The sequence below is a fragment of the Saccopteryx leptura genome, chromosome 2 (genome assembly GCF_036850995.1).
Source record: "Saccopteryx leptura isolate mSacLep1 chromosome 2, mSacLep1_pri_phased_curated, whole genome shotgun sequence".
Lineage (NCBI taxonomy): Eukaryota > Metazoa > Chordata > Mammalia > Chiroptera > Emballonuridae > Saccopteryx > Saccopteryx leptura.
Genome location: NC_089504.1, coordinates 366,553,275 through 366,567,948, shown reverse-complemented (window position 1 = coordinate 366,567,948; position 14,674 = coordinate 366,553,275).

Sequence of the window (14,674 nt, the reverse complement as noted above, 5' to 3'; positions counted from 1 at the left end):
CCTGATGCACAGCCCAGGGCGTAGCACACAGTAGGTATCTAATAAATATTTGAGGAATGAACAAAGGAAGGATGGAAAGCATGCCACAGACATCAATGAAACGCCTCTAGTCCCGTGCTGGCCTTCAGGCTCCCATGTGACTCAGAAAGGCCCTCCAGTTGGAGGAGTCGACAAGGTTAGTCAGGGAGCCTGACAGTGCAAGAATTAGAACACTCCATGTGGGGTGCTATAAATAGATGCATGAGCAAGAGTCCGAGGAAGGAGCCAGACTCCACCTGGGTGAGGTCAGGGAAGGCTCCTCAGAGGAGGTGACTTTGAGACTAAACTTTTAAGGATCGGTAGGAGCTTGTCAGAGAAGGAAGAAAGGGTCTCCCTGGAAAGGGTTGGAGGTACAAAAGGGGCCACACATGATAGCCAGTGGGGAACGCCACCATAGAACTTCTTTTTCTCTTCCAAGCTGGTGGCAGCAACATCTGGTGGCCTCCCTCTGCCTCTAAGTAGCACAGTGAGGCTGGGGAATTCCACGACCACTCAGAAAACCAGGGGGCATTTGACAGGGTGCCTTTTACCCTGAATCCTAGAAGAAAAGTCCCAAGCACCCCTCTCGGTAGACTCGGGGAAATGGAGGCACAGGTGAAAAGGGGCATGATCAAAATAATGATGTGAGTGTGAGCTGAGGTGGGCAAGACCTGAGGTCACACAAGGCTGGAGAGAGGGTGTTCTGTAACCAGGATCAGGGAAGCTCATTCATTCACTAATTCATGCAACAACTATTTATTGAGCACTTACTGTGTGCCTGGCATGGAGGGCACAACACTAAACACGGCAGACACAACTCTCTGCCCTCAGGAGGTGATGGTCTGGTGGGCGAGCCAGACAAGCAACATGCCTAAGTGAAATTACAAACGGTCCGAGGATGATAATTACTAAGGGGAAAAGGAGGGAAGGGGACATGGAGTATGTCTGGGGGTGGGGCTGTAACTTTAAAGAGGGAGGTCTGAAAAACCCTCACTGGAAGGTAACGGAAGGTAGACCTGAGGAAAGAGTCATGAGGATGTTGGGGCAAAGGACGTCAGGCAGAGGGAACAGCATGTGCAAAGGCTCTGAGGTGGATGGATGACTTGTGGAGGAGTAACAGCGGCTGGAATAGTGGGAATGCTGGGGCCCCTGTTCTCACCTACGTGCAATGTGGCCCCTTCCCGTGCCTTTGCCCCCGTATCAACCCCGCACAACTCCTTTTTAACCTGTGTAAGTCCACACACCCCAAATGCACATCACACACTCACGAACACAATGAGGTACATAATAAGCCTGACCAGACACGTGGAGTGGCCACACAGGCTCAGATACATCTACAGACAGAATCCACGTGCACAGCTGTGCTCGCACAACCCTGATACCAACAGAACCCTGATACCAACGGCCTGCCGACCCACAGCGCCTCCTGGTGGCCAGCCATGGCGTGGTGCTGGACATGAGCCCTGGGCAGCATCAGCCGCTCTCTCTGCCCCGCCTCCAGCCAGCTGTCTGTGCTTCCTGCCCCCAGTTTCTCCACACTGCAACCAGAGAGAGACTTTCAAAACACGGAGCTGGCCAAGCTCCAAAACCGGCAAGGCTAAGCGGGAAACAGTCTGGGAGTCACATCTCCCCAGTCTGGCCACTTCCAACCCACGCTCTCCTCCCTGGACCTTTCTTTGCAAAGGCTGTTCCCACATCCAGGAATGCCTTTCCTTGCCTTCTTCACCTGACTCATCCCTACCCTCTTCAACAAGGACCAGCTTTGAAACCCAAGGAGAGACTCCCTGGAACCACATCCCCGAGAGCCCCCCTAAGCCAGCCCCTCTCATCAAGAACCCCAGCTCTGCCAGGGGCCACATCCCCATCGGACCTGTGCTGCTCCAGAGCAGGGGCTGGGACTGGTTCCTTCTGGCCCAGAGTTGGGCTGGCGAGAGATGGCACTCGAGGGGCAGTAATAAGCTACCCTTGGAGAGCGGGAGGGAGGCAGCAGCCTCTCACTCAAGGTCAAGCTCTGAAGTTACAGCACACCACGGAGAAAGCGGTGAGAAAGGGCAGGGCTTACCTGCTCTATTTAAACTGTCACCATTCACAAGTGTCAAAGGGTGAATTCATACAAATTAGATGGCTCCACTCACCAAACAGCAAGTATCTAGTATGTTCTGATTCCTCACAGCACATCATCTCACAGACTCACTCCAATGCAAGCTGCGTGCGGGCACTGACTTGACTTTGGTCACTGAGTTTTCCCCAGCATACAGCAAGGTGCCCAGTGAGCAACTGTGGAATGGAGGAAGGCTCGCTTCACCCCAGCCACCTTGCTGGGAAACAGGTGGGAAAACAGAGGCTCAGAGAGGTGCCAGAGGCCGCTGGGAATGACAGAGGGAGACAGTTTCCCCTGCCCTTTCCTACGTCAGCTTCCATTCAGGTACGTGGTTTACAGCACCCTTCTTCTGAGCAAAAGATAGCTGCTTTCTGGAAAGATGTCAAGCTCTTTGCTTCTGACAGAGCCCTAGGTCTGTTCTGCCCCATATCCTACAGAATTCACAGGCACCCCAGGTCTCTGGGAATTCCAGAAGCCCCAGCTCAGAGCCTGCCTGGTCCTGTCCTCACATGTGGTGATTCCTGACCAAGAGGTGGCTACGGGCATTGATTGACACCTGTTGCCCTCCAAGCCTGAGACTTGACATGACCTGATGAGGCTCTGTGTGGTCAAACCTTCATCTCACAGATGAGGAAACTGAGGCCCAAGGTTTCCAGCAGCTTCCCTGGGTCCCACTGCCAGGAAGGAGGAAATCAGGCTTTTAACCCAGATCATCAGAACAGCCTACTACATATTGGGCATTTTACCAGAAGGCTCATGGAGGCCATGCTTGTTTTCTAGAATTAAAGACCTCAGGTTTGTTGGGGAGTCACAGTCTGGGGGAGAAGTACTTCAGATGCAGAGACAGGATGGTACGGCCAGGGAATGGCGAGGGAGAAATAAACGCATGTGGATCGGGCGGACACAGCAGCCAGGGTCCATCCCAGTATCTGGAAGGGGCTGTGTTTGAACGTGAGCGGAGTCCTGGCTTCCCCGGGAAGTAGCCAAGTGACCTCAAACCAAAACTTGTCTCAGCCAGGCCCTGGAGATGATCACATTCCTCTGTATCAGTGTTTCTGTTCCCCTTCTGCCACCACCAAGCCTGGGCTTACAGGCTTCCCACTGCAGCGTCTTCCATTCTCAGGAAACTCTGACCAGCTTCTTCCTAAGTTCAGTTAGAGATCCCAGGCTCAAATCCATCCAGCCATGCAACATAAATCCTTTCTTTTTTTAAAGATTTTTTTATTGATTTTACAGAGAGAGGAGGAGGAGGGAGTGAGAAGTACCAACTCTTACTGCCTTCACTTCAGTGTTCATTGCTTGCCTGTTGCTTGTTGTATGTGCCTTGACTGGGAAGCCCAGGGGTTTTGTTTTGTTTTGTTTTGTTTTTTGTATTTTTCTGAATTTGGAAACGGGGAGGCAGTCAGACAGACTCCCGCATGTGCCCGACCGGGGTCCACCCGGCATGCCCACCAGGGGCGATGCTCTACCCATCTGGGGCGTCGCTCTGTTGCAACCAGGGCCATTCTAGCACCTGAGGCGGAGGCCATGGAGCCATCCTCAGCACCCTGGCCAACTTTGCTCCAATGGAGCCTTGGCTGCGGGAAGGGAAAAGAGAGACAGAGAGGAAGGAGAGGGAGAAGGGTGGAGAAGCAGATGGGCACTTCTCCTGTGTGCCCTGGCCGGGAATCGAACCCGGGACTCCTGCACGCCAGGCCGATGCTCTACCACTGAGCCAACCGGCCAGGGCTAAGCCCAGGGTTTTGAATCTGTGACCTCAGCATTCCAGGTCGATGCTCCATCCACTGTGCCACTGTGCCACCACAGGCCAGGCTCAATATAAATTCTTGAGCATCTGTCTTTGCCTGACACTGTGTTAGATGCTGAGGGGACAGCAAAGAACAAGACATACAAGGTCCATGCCTTTGTGGAACAAACCACCTGGGGAGATCAAGAAAAAGGCAAATATATCAATGAAAGTAAACATATAAAATAACGTCAAGTAGTGATAAGAGTTCAAACAAAAGTCAAGCAGGGTGATGGGGCAGAGAGGCACTGGGGTGGCTCCATGAGGCAGGGCGGTCAAAGAAGCCTTCCTGGAAGAAGTGTCCTCTCAGCTCAGACTTGGGTGACAAAAAAGCCACATAAAACTGGGGGGTAAGGACTGACTTAAAATATTCATGACACAAAGAAGGGACTCATAGGCCCTGGCTGGTTGGTTCAGTGGTAGAGCGTCGGCCTAGCGTGCAGAAGTCCCGGGTTCGATTCCCGGCCAGGGCACACAGGAGAAGCGCCCATCTGCTTCTCCACCCCTCCCCCTCCTTCCTCTCTGTCTCTCTCTTCCCCTCCCGCAGCCGAGGCTCCATTGGAGCAAAGATGGCCCGGGCGCTGGGGATGGCTCCTTGGCCTCTGCCCCAGGTGCTAGAGTGGCTCTGGTCGCAGCAGAGCGACGCCCCGGAGGGGCAGAGCATCGCCCCCTGGTGGGCAGAGCGTGGCCCCCTGGTGGGCGTGCCGGGTAGATTCCCGTCAGGCGCATGCGGGAGTCTGTCTGACTGTCTATCCCCGTTTCCAGCTTCAGAAAAATAAAAAAATAAAAAAATAAAAAAGAAGAAGGGACTCAGAGAGAAGGTGAGGGGGGACTTCTAGTGAACCATGAATTGAACAGCAACATTTTTTTTTCCCTTCCCTCCCAAAACCTGACTAAAATGACAGGAAATGTTTTAAACATTAAGGCAAAAACTCACCAAGGCAAAAAAGAACAGGAAAGTCAATGACAGGGACAAGAGGAATCTACACAATTTTCAAAGCTGGAAAATAAATATATATAGTAGAAAAAATGGGAACCACCTGAGCAGAGGAAGGTGAAATCAAAGTGTGCAGGAGAGAGAGCCGAAGTCACAGCACAGACCCGGACTCAACCCGAGAAGCACCGGGCTCCTCAGGAGGCCGGGGAGCAGGTGAGAATGGAAACAAAGTGAATTGAGAGGTTGTGAAAGGAGGAGTGATGCCAGAGGCCCCGCCCGGGGTTGAAGGGTCCCTGGAGCGCCCAGCTTGATGCCGGAAGAAAACAAAGCAGTTATTCACTCCTGGAGAAACAGCACAAAACAGCAAATGTAGTTAAAAAGTACCACACAGCTCAGCAGGGACACAATATTGACATAATCACAATACCGTAAACACCAAATGCTGAAATATCCAAAAATTGTGATGAAGTGAGAGTGGGCACTTGGGGGAGGAGGCGTGGAGAGACCCACATGGGTGAGAACTGAACCCTCACAGCTTCCGCAGAAGGAAGCCCTCAGAGGCTGTCCACAGTTGAAAAGAGAGGAAAAGAAGTAGCAATATATAAGTACATGGTTGAGAAATAAGGAAGGACCAGCTGAAGGCACTGGGGGCTGACACGAGAGTATCAGCAGTGGGCAGGTAGGAAGTTGGGGGGGTTTGGGTCCCGGCTGTACTTCCCAGCCTGGCACACAGACGTTCAGTTTCTGTTCTTTTGTTCGTATAAGCCTTGTAGTGCCGTTTGACTTTAAACAGCATGTGCATGCATTACTTCAATACAAATAAAAAGTAAACGTTAAGGAAAAGTAAAAGGCCAGTGTGCCTAGAGTACAGCGCAAGCAGGCGGGGCAGAGAGGGGGAGGGGAAGAACAGCAGGTTAGGAGGTCGTCAGGCCCACGTTGAGGAAAGCCAAAAATGGAACATTTTTCAGTCTGTTGAGTCAGACGAGGACTCTCTGGCCTGCCAGCCACACGCTCAAGAAAAAAAACAAACAAACAGCACAAGTCACTTCCCAGAACCGTGTGGACGGCTGCCACTGCCAGGCTGGGCACCGCGGCCACGCCCACCGCCGAGGAGCCCCGGTGCCCCGCCCCTGCTTTCCTCGGGAGCCCCGGGTGACCCTACTGGCACCGTCTGGTCACGTGGCACGCTACCGGACAGGCAGAGGGCGACGTGCCCACCCGCAGGGGACTCCAGTGTCTAGCTGCCCGCGGAGGCCTTGGCTGGGACGCAGCCTCCAGGCCAGGAGCCTCTGAGGGGTGTGCCAGGGAGATGCAGGTTAAGCCCCAGATCGCCCCCGATGGTAAATACTTTTTAGCAGAAACAATATTAATTTTTTTAAAATTTTACTTTCTAATTACACTCTACATTCAATGTTATTTTGTGTTCATTTCAGGTGTGCAGCATAGCGGTTAGACAATCATCTCCTTTATAAAGCGGTTCTCCAGGATACATCTAGCACCCACCTGGCACGTGGAGTTATTCCAATAGTGTTGCCTGTCTTGCCCGTGGGGCACTTGACATCCCCTGACTGTTCTGTAAGCCCCAGTCTGTCTTCTCAAGCCCCTCCCCTTTTCCACCCGGTTCACATCCCGCTCCCCGTTCTTTAACCATCAGTTTGTTCTCTGTGTCTGTGTTTCTATTTTGTTTGTTTGTTTGTTTTGTTCTTTAAATTCCACATATAAGTGAGATCATATGGTATTTGTCTCTCTCTCTGTCTGACTTCTTTCACATCGCATGGTATTCTCTAGGTCCAATACTGCGGACAAAATGAAGAGGGGGTTTTCATGAGGACTGGGAAGCATTCCTTTCTCTGCACTTTTCTGCACTCACAGAAATGGTGTTCACTCCCTGGGGCCCCTCCATCCATATTGTCACAAATGATAAGATTTCATTCTTGGCCCTGGCCGGTTGGCTCAGTGGTAGAGCGTCGGCCTGGCGTGCAGGGGACCCGGGTTCGATTCCCGGCCAGGGCACATAGGAGAAGCGCCCATTTGCTTCTCCACACCCCCCCCCCCCTTCCTCTCTGTTTCTCTCTTCCCCTACCGCAGCCAAGGCTCCATTGGAGCAAAGATGGCCCGGGCGCTGGGGATGGCTCCTTGGCCTCTGCCCCAGGCGCTAGAGTGGCTCTGGTCGCGGCAGAGCATCACCCCCTGGTGGGCAGAGCTTCGCCCCTGGTGGGCGTGCCGGGTGGATCCCAGTCTGGCGCATGCGGGAGTCTGTCTGACTGTCTCTCCCCGTTTCCAGCTTCAGAAAAATAAAAAATAAAAAAAAAAGATTTCATTCTTTTTTATCCACTCATCTACTGAGGGACACTAACATCTTGGCTTTTGTAAATAATGCTGCAATGAACATAGGGGTGTGTGTGTGTCTGTATATATATATATATATTAGTGTTTGGGTTTCTACAGACGAATACCCAGAAGTGGAATCACTGGGTCATAAGGCAGCTCTATTTTTAATTTTTTGATGAGCCTCCATACTATTTTCCACTGTGGCTGCACCAGTCTGCATTCCCACCAACGGAGCACGCATGTTCCCTTTTCTCCACATCCTTGTCAACACTTGTTTATATTGATTTTTTTTTCTGCTATTGTTTCCCATCTCCCTGTGCAGAGAAAGAGACTGCGTCTCCTCCTCCAAAGGAAACTCCTTGAGATGGGCTGGGCAGGGCGCCGCATGCAGCCCAGTGCTGGAGAAGCTCCAGCTCATGAAATGCCCTTGGCTGCCCCCACGCCTGCCCCACAATGGCTTAGTCATCCCATCCTCCCCAATGGGAGGTGCCCTTTCAGGTGCTCAAGAGAAACTGCAAACATTCTTGGGTGGAAAGAAGAATGTGTCCTCCAGGGTAAAGCGGGCTACTGGGGAACACTTGAGGCCACCAGTGAAGGAATTCATTTCCTCCCCTGGTGTCCCAATAGCCAGACTGATCATGACATCTGTTGGGTAGGTGGTCAGGGTGTCCCAGCCTTGCTTAGACAAGGAGCTTCCTTTGCCCTCCTAAGCATCGATTTCCAATAATATAAACAGAGCCACTTCAAATGCCAGAGGAACTGCCTTTCACGACTAAAGCCTCAAACCTTGGAAGGTTAAAAAAAAAGGAGGGGAGGAATAACCTTTGGACTGAGCCTAGGGAAATATTGTGTCATAAAGAACTGTTTGCAAAGATAACCAAAAAAAGCAGTTATGATTACCACCAGACTGAAAATTAAAAACATTGTTCAGAATTAGTATCACTATGTTATCTGCACCAGTAGAAACGTCTTCCTTCTACTGATGTCATGGTTCTTCCCTTTCTCATAAACACCCATTGCCTTTGTCTCCTAAGCAGAACAATGTTTGAGATTCTGCCTGACTCAGACCATCCCTGGTAGCTATTCTTATTGATCTCAGTCAGTGCTTATTGCCTCTCACTGTGAAAGGCCCTTTTATTTTTAAGTCAGCAGAGGTCATTGTTTGCGCTGGAGGATTAGTGAGCCAAGAAGTGGCAGGGAAGATGTCATGTTGGATCTTCTACCCTCTCTATAGGGTTGTTCTGTGAATGACTTAGGACTTGGACCAGAACTGGGGGAATTGCTGTGACAACCTGGTCTTCAGAGGCTATGCAGGGAACCAGAAGGACGGCACCTAGCCAGCCCCCGCCTGGGGGGCCACATGCCCCAAACATGACCTCATCTGCAACCAGTGGGAACTCTTCTTTCTGCCATCTGGTCTCTGTCTTGAACCATCAGGAAAGTTTGCTAAGAGTTGTTGTAACCTGGTCCAAGTTACAGAGTAGAAATGTAGGAAATACTCCAACAAGTCAGCAATGTGATTTCTAGGCATTGATAGTACAGGAAATGTGTTTGTCTTCTTTATGCTTTCTCTGTCAAAAATTTCTGCAAGATCCATGTGTTACTTTTATTTATTTGTTTAATTTAAATTTTTTTTTTTTTCCTGAAGCTAGAAACTGGGAAAGACAGTCAGACAGACTCCCGCATGCACCCGACTGGGATCCACCCGGCACACCCACCAGGGGGCGATGCTCTGCCCCTCCGGGGCGTCGCTCTGTCACAACCAGAGCCACTCTAGCGCCTAGGGCAGAGGCCAAGGAGCCATCCCCAGCGCCCAGGCCATCTTTGCTCCAATGGAGCCTTGGCAGGGGGAAGAGAGAGACAGAGAGGAAGGAGAGGGGGAGGGGTGGAGAAGCAGATGGGCGCTTCTCCTGTGTGCCCTGGCCGGGAATCGAACCCGGGACCCCTGCACGCCAGGCCAACGCTCTACCACTGAGCCAACCGGCCAGGGCCCCATGTGTTACTTTTTTTTTTTTTTTTTTTTGCATTTTTTCTGAAGCTGGAAACAGGGAGAGATAGTCAGACAGACTCCCGCATGCGCCCGACCGGGATCCACCCGGCACGCCCACCATGGGGCGACGCTCTGCCCACCAGGGGGCGATGCTCTGCCCCTCCGGGGCGTCGCCATGTTGCGACCAGAGCCACTCTAGTGCCTGGGGCGGAGGCCACAGAGCCATCCCCAGCGCCCGGGCCATCTTTGCTCCAATGGAGCCTTGGCTGCGGGAGGGGAAGAGAGAGACAGAGAGGAAGGCGCGGCGGAGGGGTGGAGAAGCAAATGGGCGCTTCTCCTGTGTGCCCTGGCCGGGAATCGAACCATGTGTTACTTTTAATATATATTAAATATATAGTATTTTAAGATGTTAATAAAGTCCATTAATACAATTAAGGTTAATTTAATATTTAAATGTAAACAAATGCCATGGGTACTTTTAGTTCTGCCTGTTCTTTACAACTCAAATCCTGCCTCTTACATGCAGCCTTCCTGGATTACCCAAACTGAGATCCTCGTGACACTTGACACCATCTAGTGACACATCTAGCTGCAGCGGTGTCAGGGGCTGGGTGAGTGTAGTGGTTTGGAGGAAGCAGCGGGTCACAGGAGAGCAGTAAACAGTGGCTCTAGGGTTTGACTCTGGGTCAGGTTCCAAGCCAGCCCCTCAAAAGTTACAGCACGCCCTGGCCGGTTGGCTCAGCGGTAGAGCGTCGGCCTAGCGTGCGGAGGACCCGGGTACGATTCCCGGCCAGGGCACACAGGAGAAGCGCCCATTTGCTTCTCCACCCCTCCGCTGCGCTTTCCTCTCTGTCTCTCTCTTCCCCTCTGGCAGCCAAGGCTCCATTGGAGCAAAGATGGCCCGGGCGCTGGGGATGGCTCTGTGGCTTCTGCCTCAGGCGCTAGAGTGGCTCTGGTCGCAACATGGCGACGCCCAGGATGGGCAGAGCATCGCCCCCTGGTGGGCAGAGCTTCGCCCCTGGTGGGCGTGCCGGGTGGATCCCGGTTGGGCGCATGCGGGAGTCTGTCTGACTGTCTCTCCCTGTTTCCAGCTTCAGAAAAATGAAAAAAAAAAAAAGTTACAGCACATATGTGTTGAGAAAGGAAAGATGCTCATAGATGGGTAAAGTCACAAAATCTCCCATCTGCTTTTCTCCTGATGAACTACAACCCCTTCTCCCAAACTTAGTGCTCAGGGTATACGCAGGGGTGGCCTGCCTCTGTCTCATGATGTCTGGGGCCTCAGACGGATTCACCTGGGGGCCCCTTCACTTCCAGGTTGGCACCTGGGCTGGGAGGACTCCAAGGCTGGACCCAGTTGGGGCTGGGGGCTGGAGCACCGAGATGTAGCCTCTGCATCTGGCCAGGGCTTCCTCACAGCATGGCAGATGGACACCAACCCCAAGTGACCTAAGAGAACCAGGCAGAAGCTGGCTGGCCCTTTCCGATAGATAGAATGTCAGAAGTCACACTTTGTCACTCTGCCTTCCTCTGTTGGTTGAAGCAGCTCACCCAGTTTAAAGAGCAGTGGACATAGAGACCATCTCTCAACGGGAGGAATGACAGAGAACAGGCAGCCATGATTTAAAACCTCCACACCCTTTCTGCAGTTTATCGTGGACAGTGACCATTCACAGAGCCACCAACTACATTGTCCATGTTGGCAGCCTGTCCCCTAGGGCAGAGACCCTGGCAGGAACCTCCTGCTCTGGTGAGAAAGGCTGGAGCAAGTCTGGACAGGCCAGGTGTGCAGGTCGAAGTGGGGACCGGGTCCAAAAAAGATTCAGAGGCCTTAATGTGTGTCCCTCCCCCTGAGCTCAGATGGTGAATCAGAGATGGCTTCCCAGAAGAGGGAGAAATTTCAGTTCAAATTCAAAACGTGGCAAGGGGTAGAGTGAAAAGCGTCTCTGCCTCTATCCCCCTGCCTCCGGGTGCCCTCCCAGGACGCAGCCCCTGATGTGTCCTTGCAGGAACAAAGCAACGTCTGTTCTTGTCTCACCATCCTGCACGTCTCTGCAGCCTAACATCCCCCTCAGAACCAGAGTGCTCCCGTTCCAGCTCATGAGCAGCCTCCCCTCTGCTGCTTCCACAGAGCACCCCCCACCTCACTTCCACAGAGCACAGAGCACCCCCCGCCTCGCTTCCACAGAGCACAGAGCACCCCCCGCCTCGCTTCCACAGAGCACCCACCACCTCACTTCCACAGAGCACAGAGCACCCCCCACCTCACTTCCACAGAGCACAGAGCACCCCCCGCCTCGCTTCCACAGAGCACAGAGCACCCCCCGCCTCGCTTCCACAGAGCACCCCCCACCTCACTTCCACAGAGCACAGAGCACCCCCCACCTCACTTCCACAGAGCACAGAGCACCCACCACCTCACTTCCACAGAGCACAGAGCACCCCCCACCTCACTTCCACAGAGCACAGAGCACCCCCCACCTCACTTCCACAGAGCACAGAGCACCCCCCACCTCACTTCCACAGAGCACAGAGCACCCCCCACCTCACTTCCACAGAGCACAGAGCACCCCCCACCTCACTTCCACAGAGCACAGAGCACCCCCCGCCTCGCTTCCACAGAGCACCCACCACCTCACTTCCACAGAGCACCCACCACCTCACTTCCACAGAGCACCCCCCACCTCACTTCCACAGAGCACAGAGCACCCACCACCTCACTTCCACAGAGCACAGAGCACCCCCCACCTCACTTCCACAGAGCACAGAGCACCCCCCACCTCACTTCCACAGAGCACAGAGCACCCCCCGCCTCGCTTCCACAGAGCACCCCCCACCTCACTTCCACAGAGCACCCCCCACCTCACTTCCACAGAGCACCCCCCGCCTCACTTCCACAGAGCACAGAGCACCCACTGCCTCACTTCCACAGAGCACCCCCCACCTCCCTTCCACAGAGCACAGAGCACCCCCCGCCTCACTTCCACAGAGCACAGAGCACCCCCCGCCTCACTTCCACAGTGCACCCCCCGCCTCACTTCCACAGAGCACCCACCGCCTCGCTTCCACAGTGCCCTCAGCGAGTCCCCTGCTCATCGGCCCTCCAGCTTTCGCATTTGCAATGCCCCTCTCCGTGCAAACATCATCCCCCACACGCGCCAGTATATCTGAGGAAGACAGGCTCAGGAGGGCAAAGGGCATCTGAATGCAAACAAATCTTGCCGTGTCACCCTCCACACAGGGAGCCCTAGTAGACGGAGTCGGCCCGTTTCCACTGGGAATGTTTTAAAGACCAGGTGACACTGGGGTGGGGAGAATGGTGCAAGGAGTGGTGCTTCGTCACGGATAAGGGTGCAGAGATGGGGAGCCACGATGACCCCGACAGAAGAGGGGGAAGGGGGTTGAGACTGGAACAACACGGCCGACCTCCGAGGGCTGTGGCGCTGGTCAGCGAGGATGCCCACGGAAGGGACAGAGACCACGAGTTTGGCCCAGCAGTCAAGTACTCAGTTCTGACAGGGCAGTACAGCTAGTTTACATCTTGTTCTGCCACTAATGTATTGAGTAAGTCACTCGGTCTCTCCAAGCCTCAGTTTCCTCATCTGTAAAATGAGATGTATGATCAGTGAGATCATTCATGCAGAGAGCCCAGTGCTTGGCACCTGCCAGGTGCTCAATCAAAGTCCCTGTTTGCCTCCAGCTGTCTTCCACTCAGCCTGGCAATCTGCGTGAACGGAGTGGATGTTTGCTGAGTGAGGACGGAAGCAGATGACAATGTCCATGCAAGAAAGCCTGTGCCACCCCTTCTGGGCTGTGGGACTTTGGGTGGCCACATCTCCTTTGCAAGCTCAGTTGTCTCATTGGACAAATGGGAATCGGGCACTGGGTGTGTGGTAAGGCTTGAGTGAGGGGTCCTGTCTGTGTACACCCAGCATCAGGAGCCCTGATGTGGGCCAGGAGATGGGCAGGGATGTGACTGTCCTGTGGGCGGGGCAGGGAGGGGGAGGCCATCTCCAAAGCCTCCTCTGGGCCCAGCCCAGCAGCTGAGGCCAGCTGGTTGGTTTTGATAAGTGATAGTTATAAACAACAAACAACACAGAGATGTCCTGGGCTCCAGTGGGGTTTGAGTCTTCCTCAGGAAATTCCAACAGAGGGCACCTGAGTGGTGGGTTTTAGGCACTGAGGGGCCTCAGTTGGCAGGTGCCACGGGGGGTCTCTGGGCTGAGAGGCATGAGCTCTTTTTCTCGCCACATGAAACAACAGAGTCATAAAACATCAGTAGGCATGAGAGTCATAATGATAACAGCACCCACTCAGTGAGTGTTTCGTATGCTACTTAATCCTCCAAACAACCCAGAGAGGGAAATACTTGCAAAACGCATCTGTGATAAAGGGCTTATACCCAGAAATACAAAGAGTTCATACAGCTCAATCATAAGAAAACAAATGATCCAATTAAAAAATGCGCAAAAGAGCTCAACAGACACCTCACCAAAGAAGATATCTGGATGGCAAATCAGCTTGGTATCGATAGTCATTAGCAGGATGCAAACTGGCACCGCAGTGAGATTCCCCTGCACGCCTGTGAGAATGAGCTAAAATGTAAAAGACTGACAATTCCAAGCATTGGACAGGACGTACAAAAACTGGGAGTCTCATAAATTGCCGGTGGGAATGCAACATGGCACAACCCCTCTGGTAAGCAGCTTGGGAGTCCCTTATAAAATTAAATATATACCTACCTACAACCAGCCCTTCCACTCCTCAGAGAAATAAAGACCTACACTGAGGACAGCGCAGTTGATTTAAGCATCAGTCCCAGGTGGGGGTTGCTGGGTGGAACACAGTCGGGGCGCATGAGGGAGTCTGTCTGTCTCCCCTCCTCTCACTTAAAAAAGCGGGGGGGGGGGAGCTAGAGGAGGGACCAGAGCAGGTCTCCAACCCGAAACAGTCAGCTGGAGTGGGCAGCAGCTGCCCCTGTGGACAGGCAGGCAGTCTGCTCTGCTCCCTTCTATATGACACCTGCCTGTCTCCTTCAGTCACGTCCGGCCTGGGCCCCGCAGGTCCAACCCTCGACCCTCTCCAGATGACCTCCAAAGGCCTCCAGGTCTTCTAAGGAGGATGCCATCCCATCCCTTCAGGAGGCTCCTGTCCAGTCCATCATGGGGGCTAGTCCTCCACCCCGATTTCAGACTCTGGACTTAGCTGCCCCGGGGTTGGAATTCCGGCTTCATTATCCACCACCCACGAGATCTTTGGACAGTTCTTAGCCTCTCCAAAGCCCAGTCCCCTCACGGGTGTGATCACTGTTTCTCACGGTGGGTGTGAGGATTAGGGAGGTCATGAACCTGGAGCAATCCCACAGCCCCGGTGTGGAAGGAGCATTCAGTAGATGTTGCTGCTTGTATGACATAAGTTTTCTCAGAAGATAATCACACAGGTAGGCAAAAACATATGTATGAACATAATCTCAGGCAGTGAAAAATTGAAAATTGACTTAAATGCTCAACA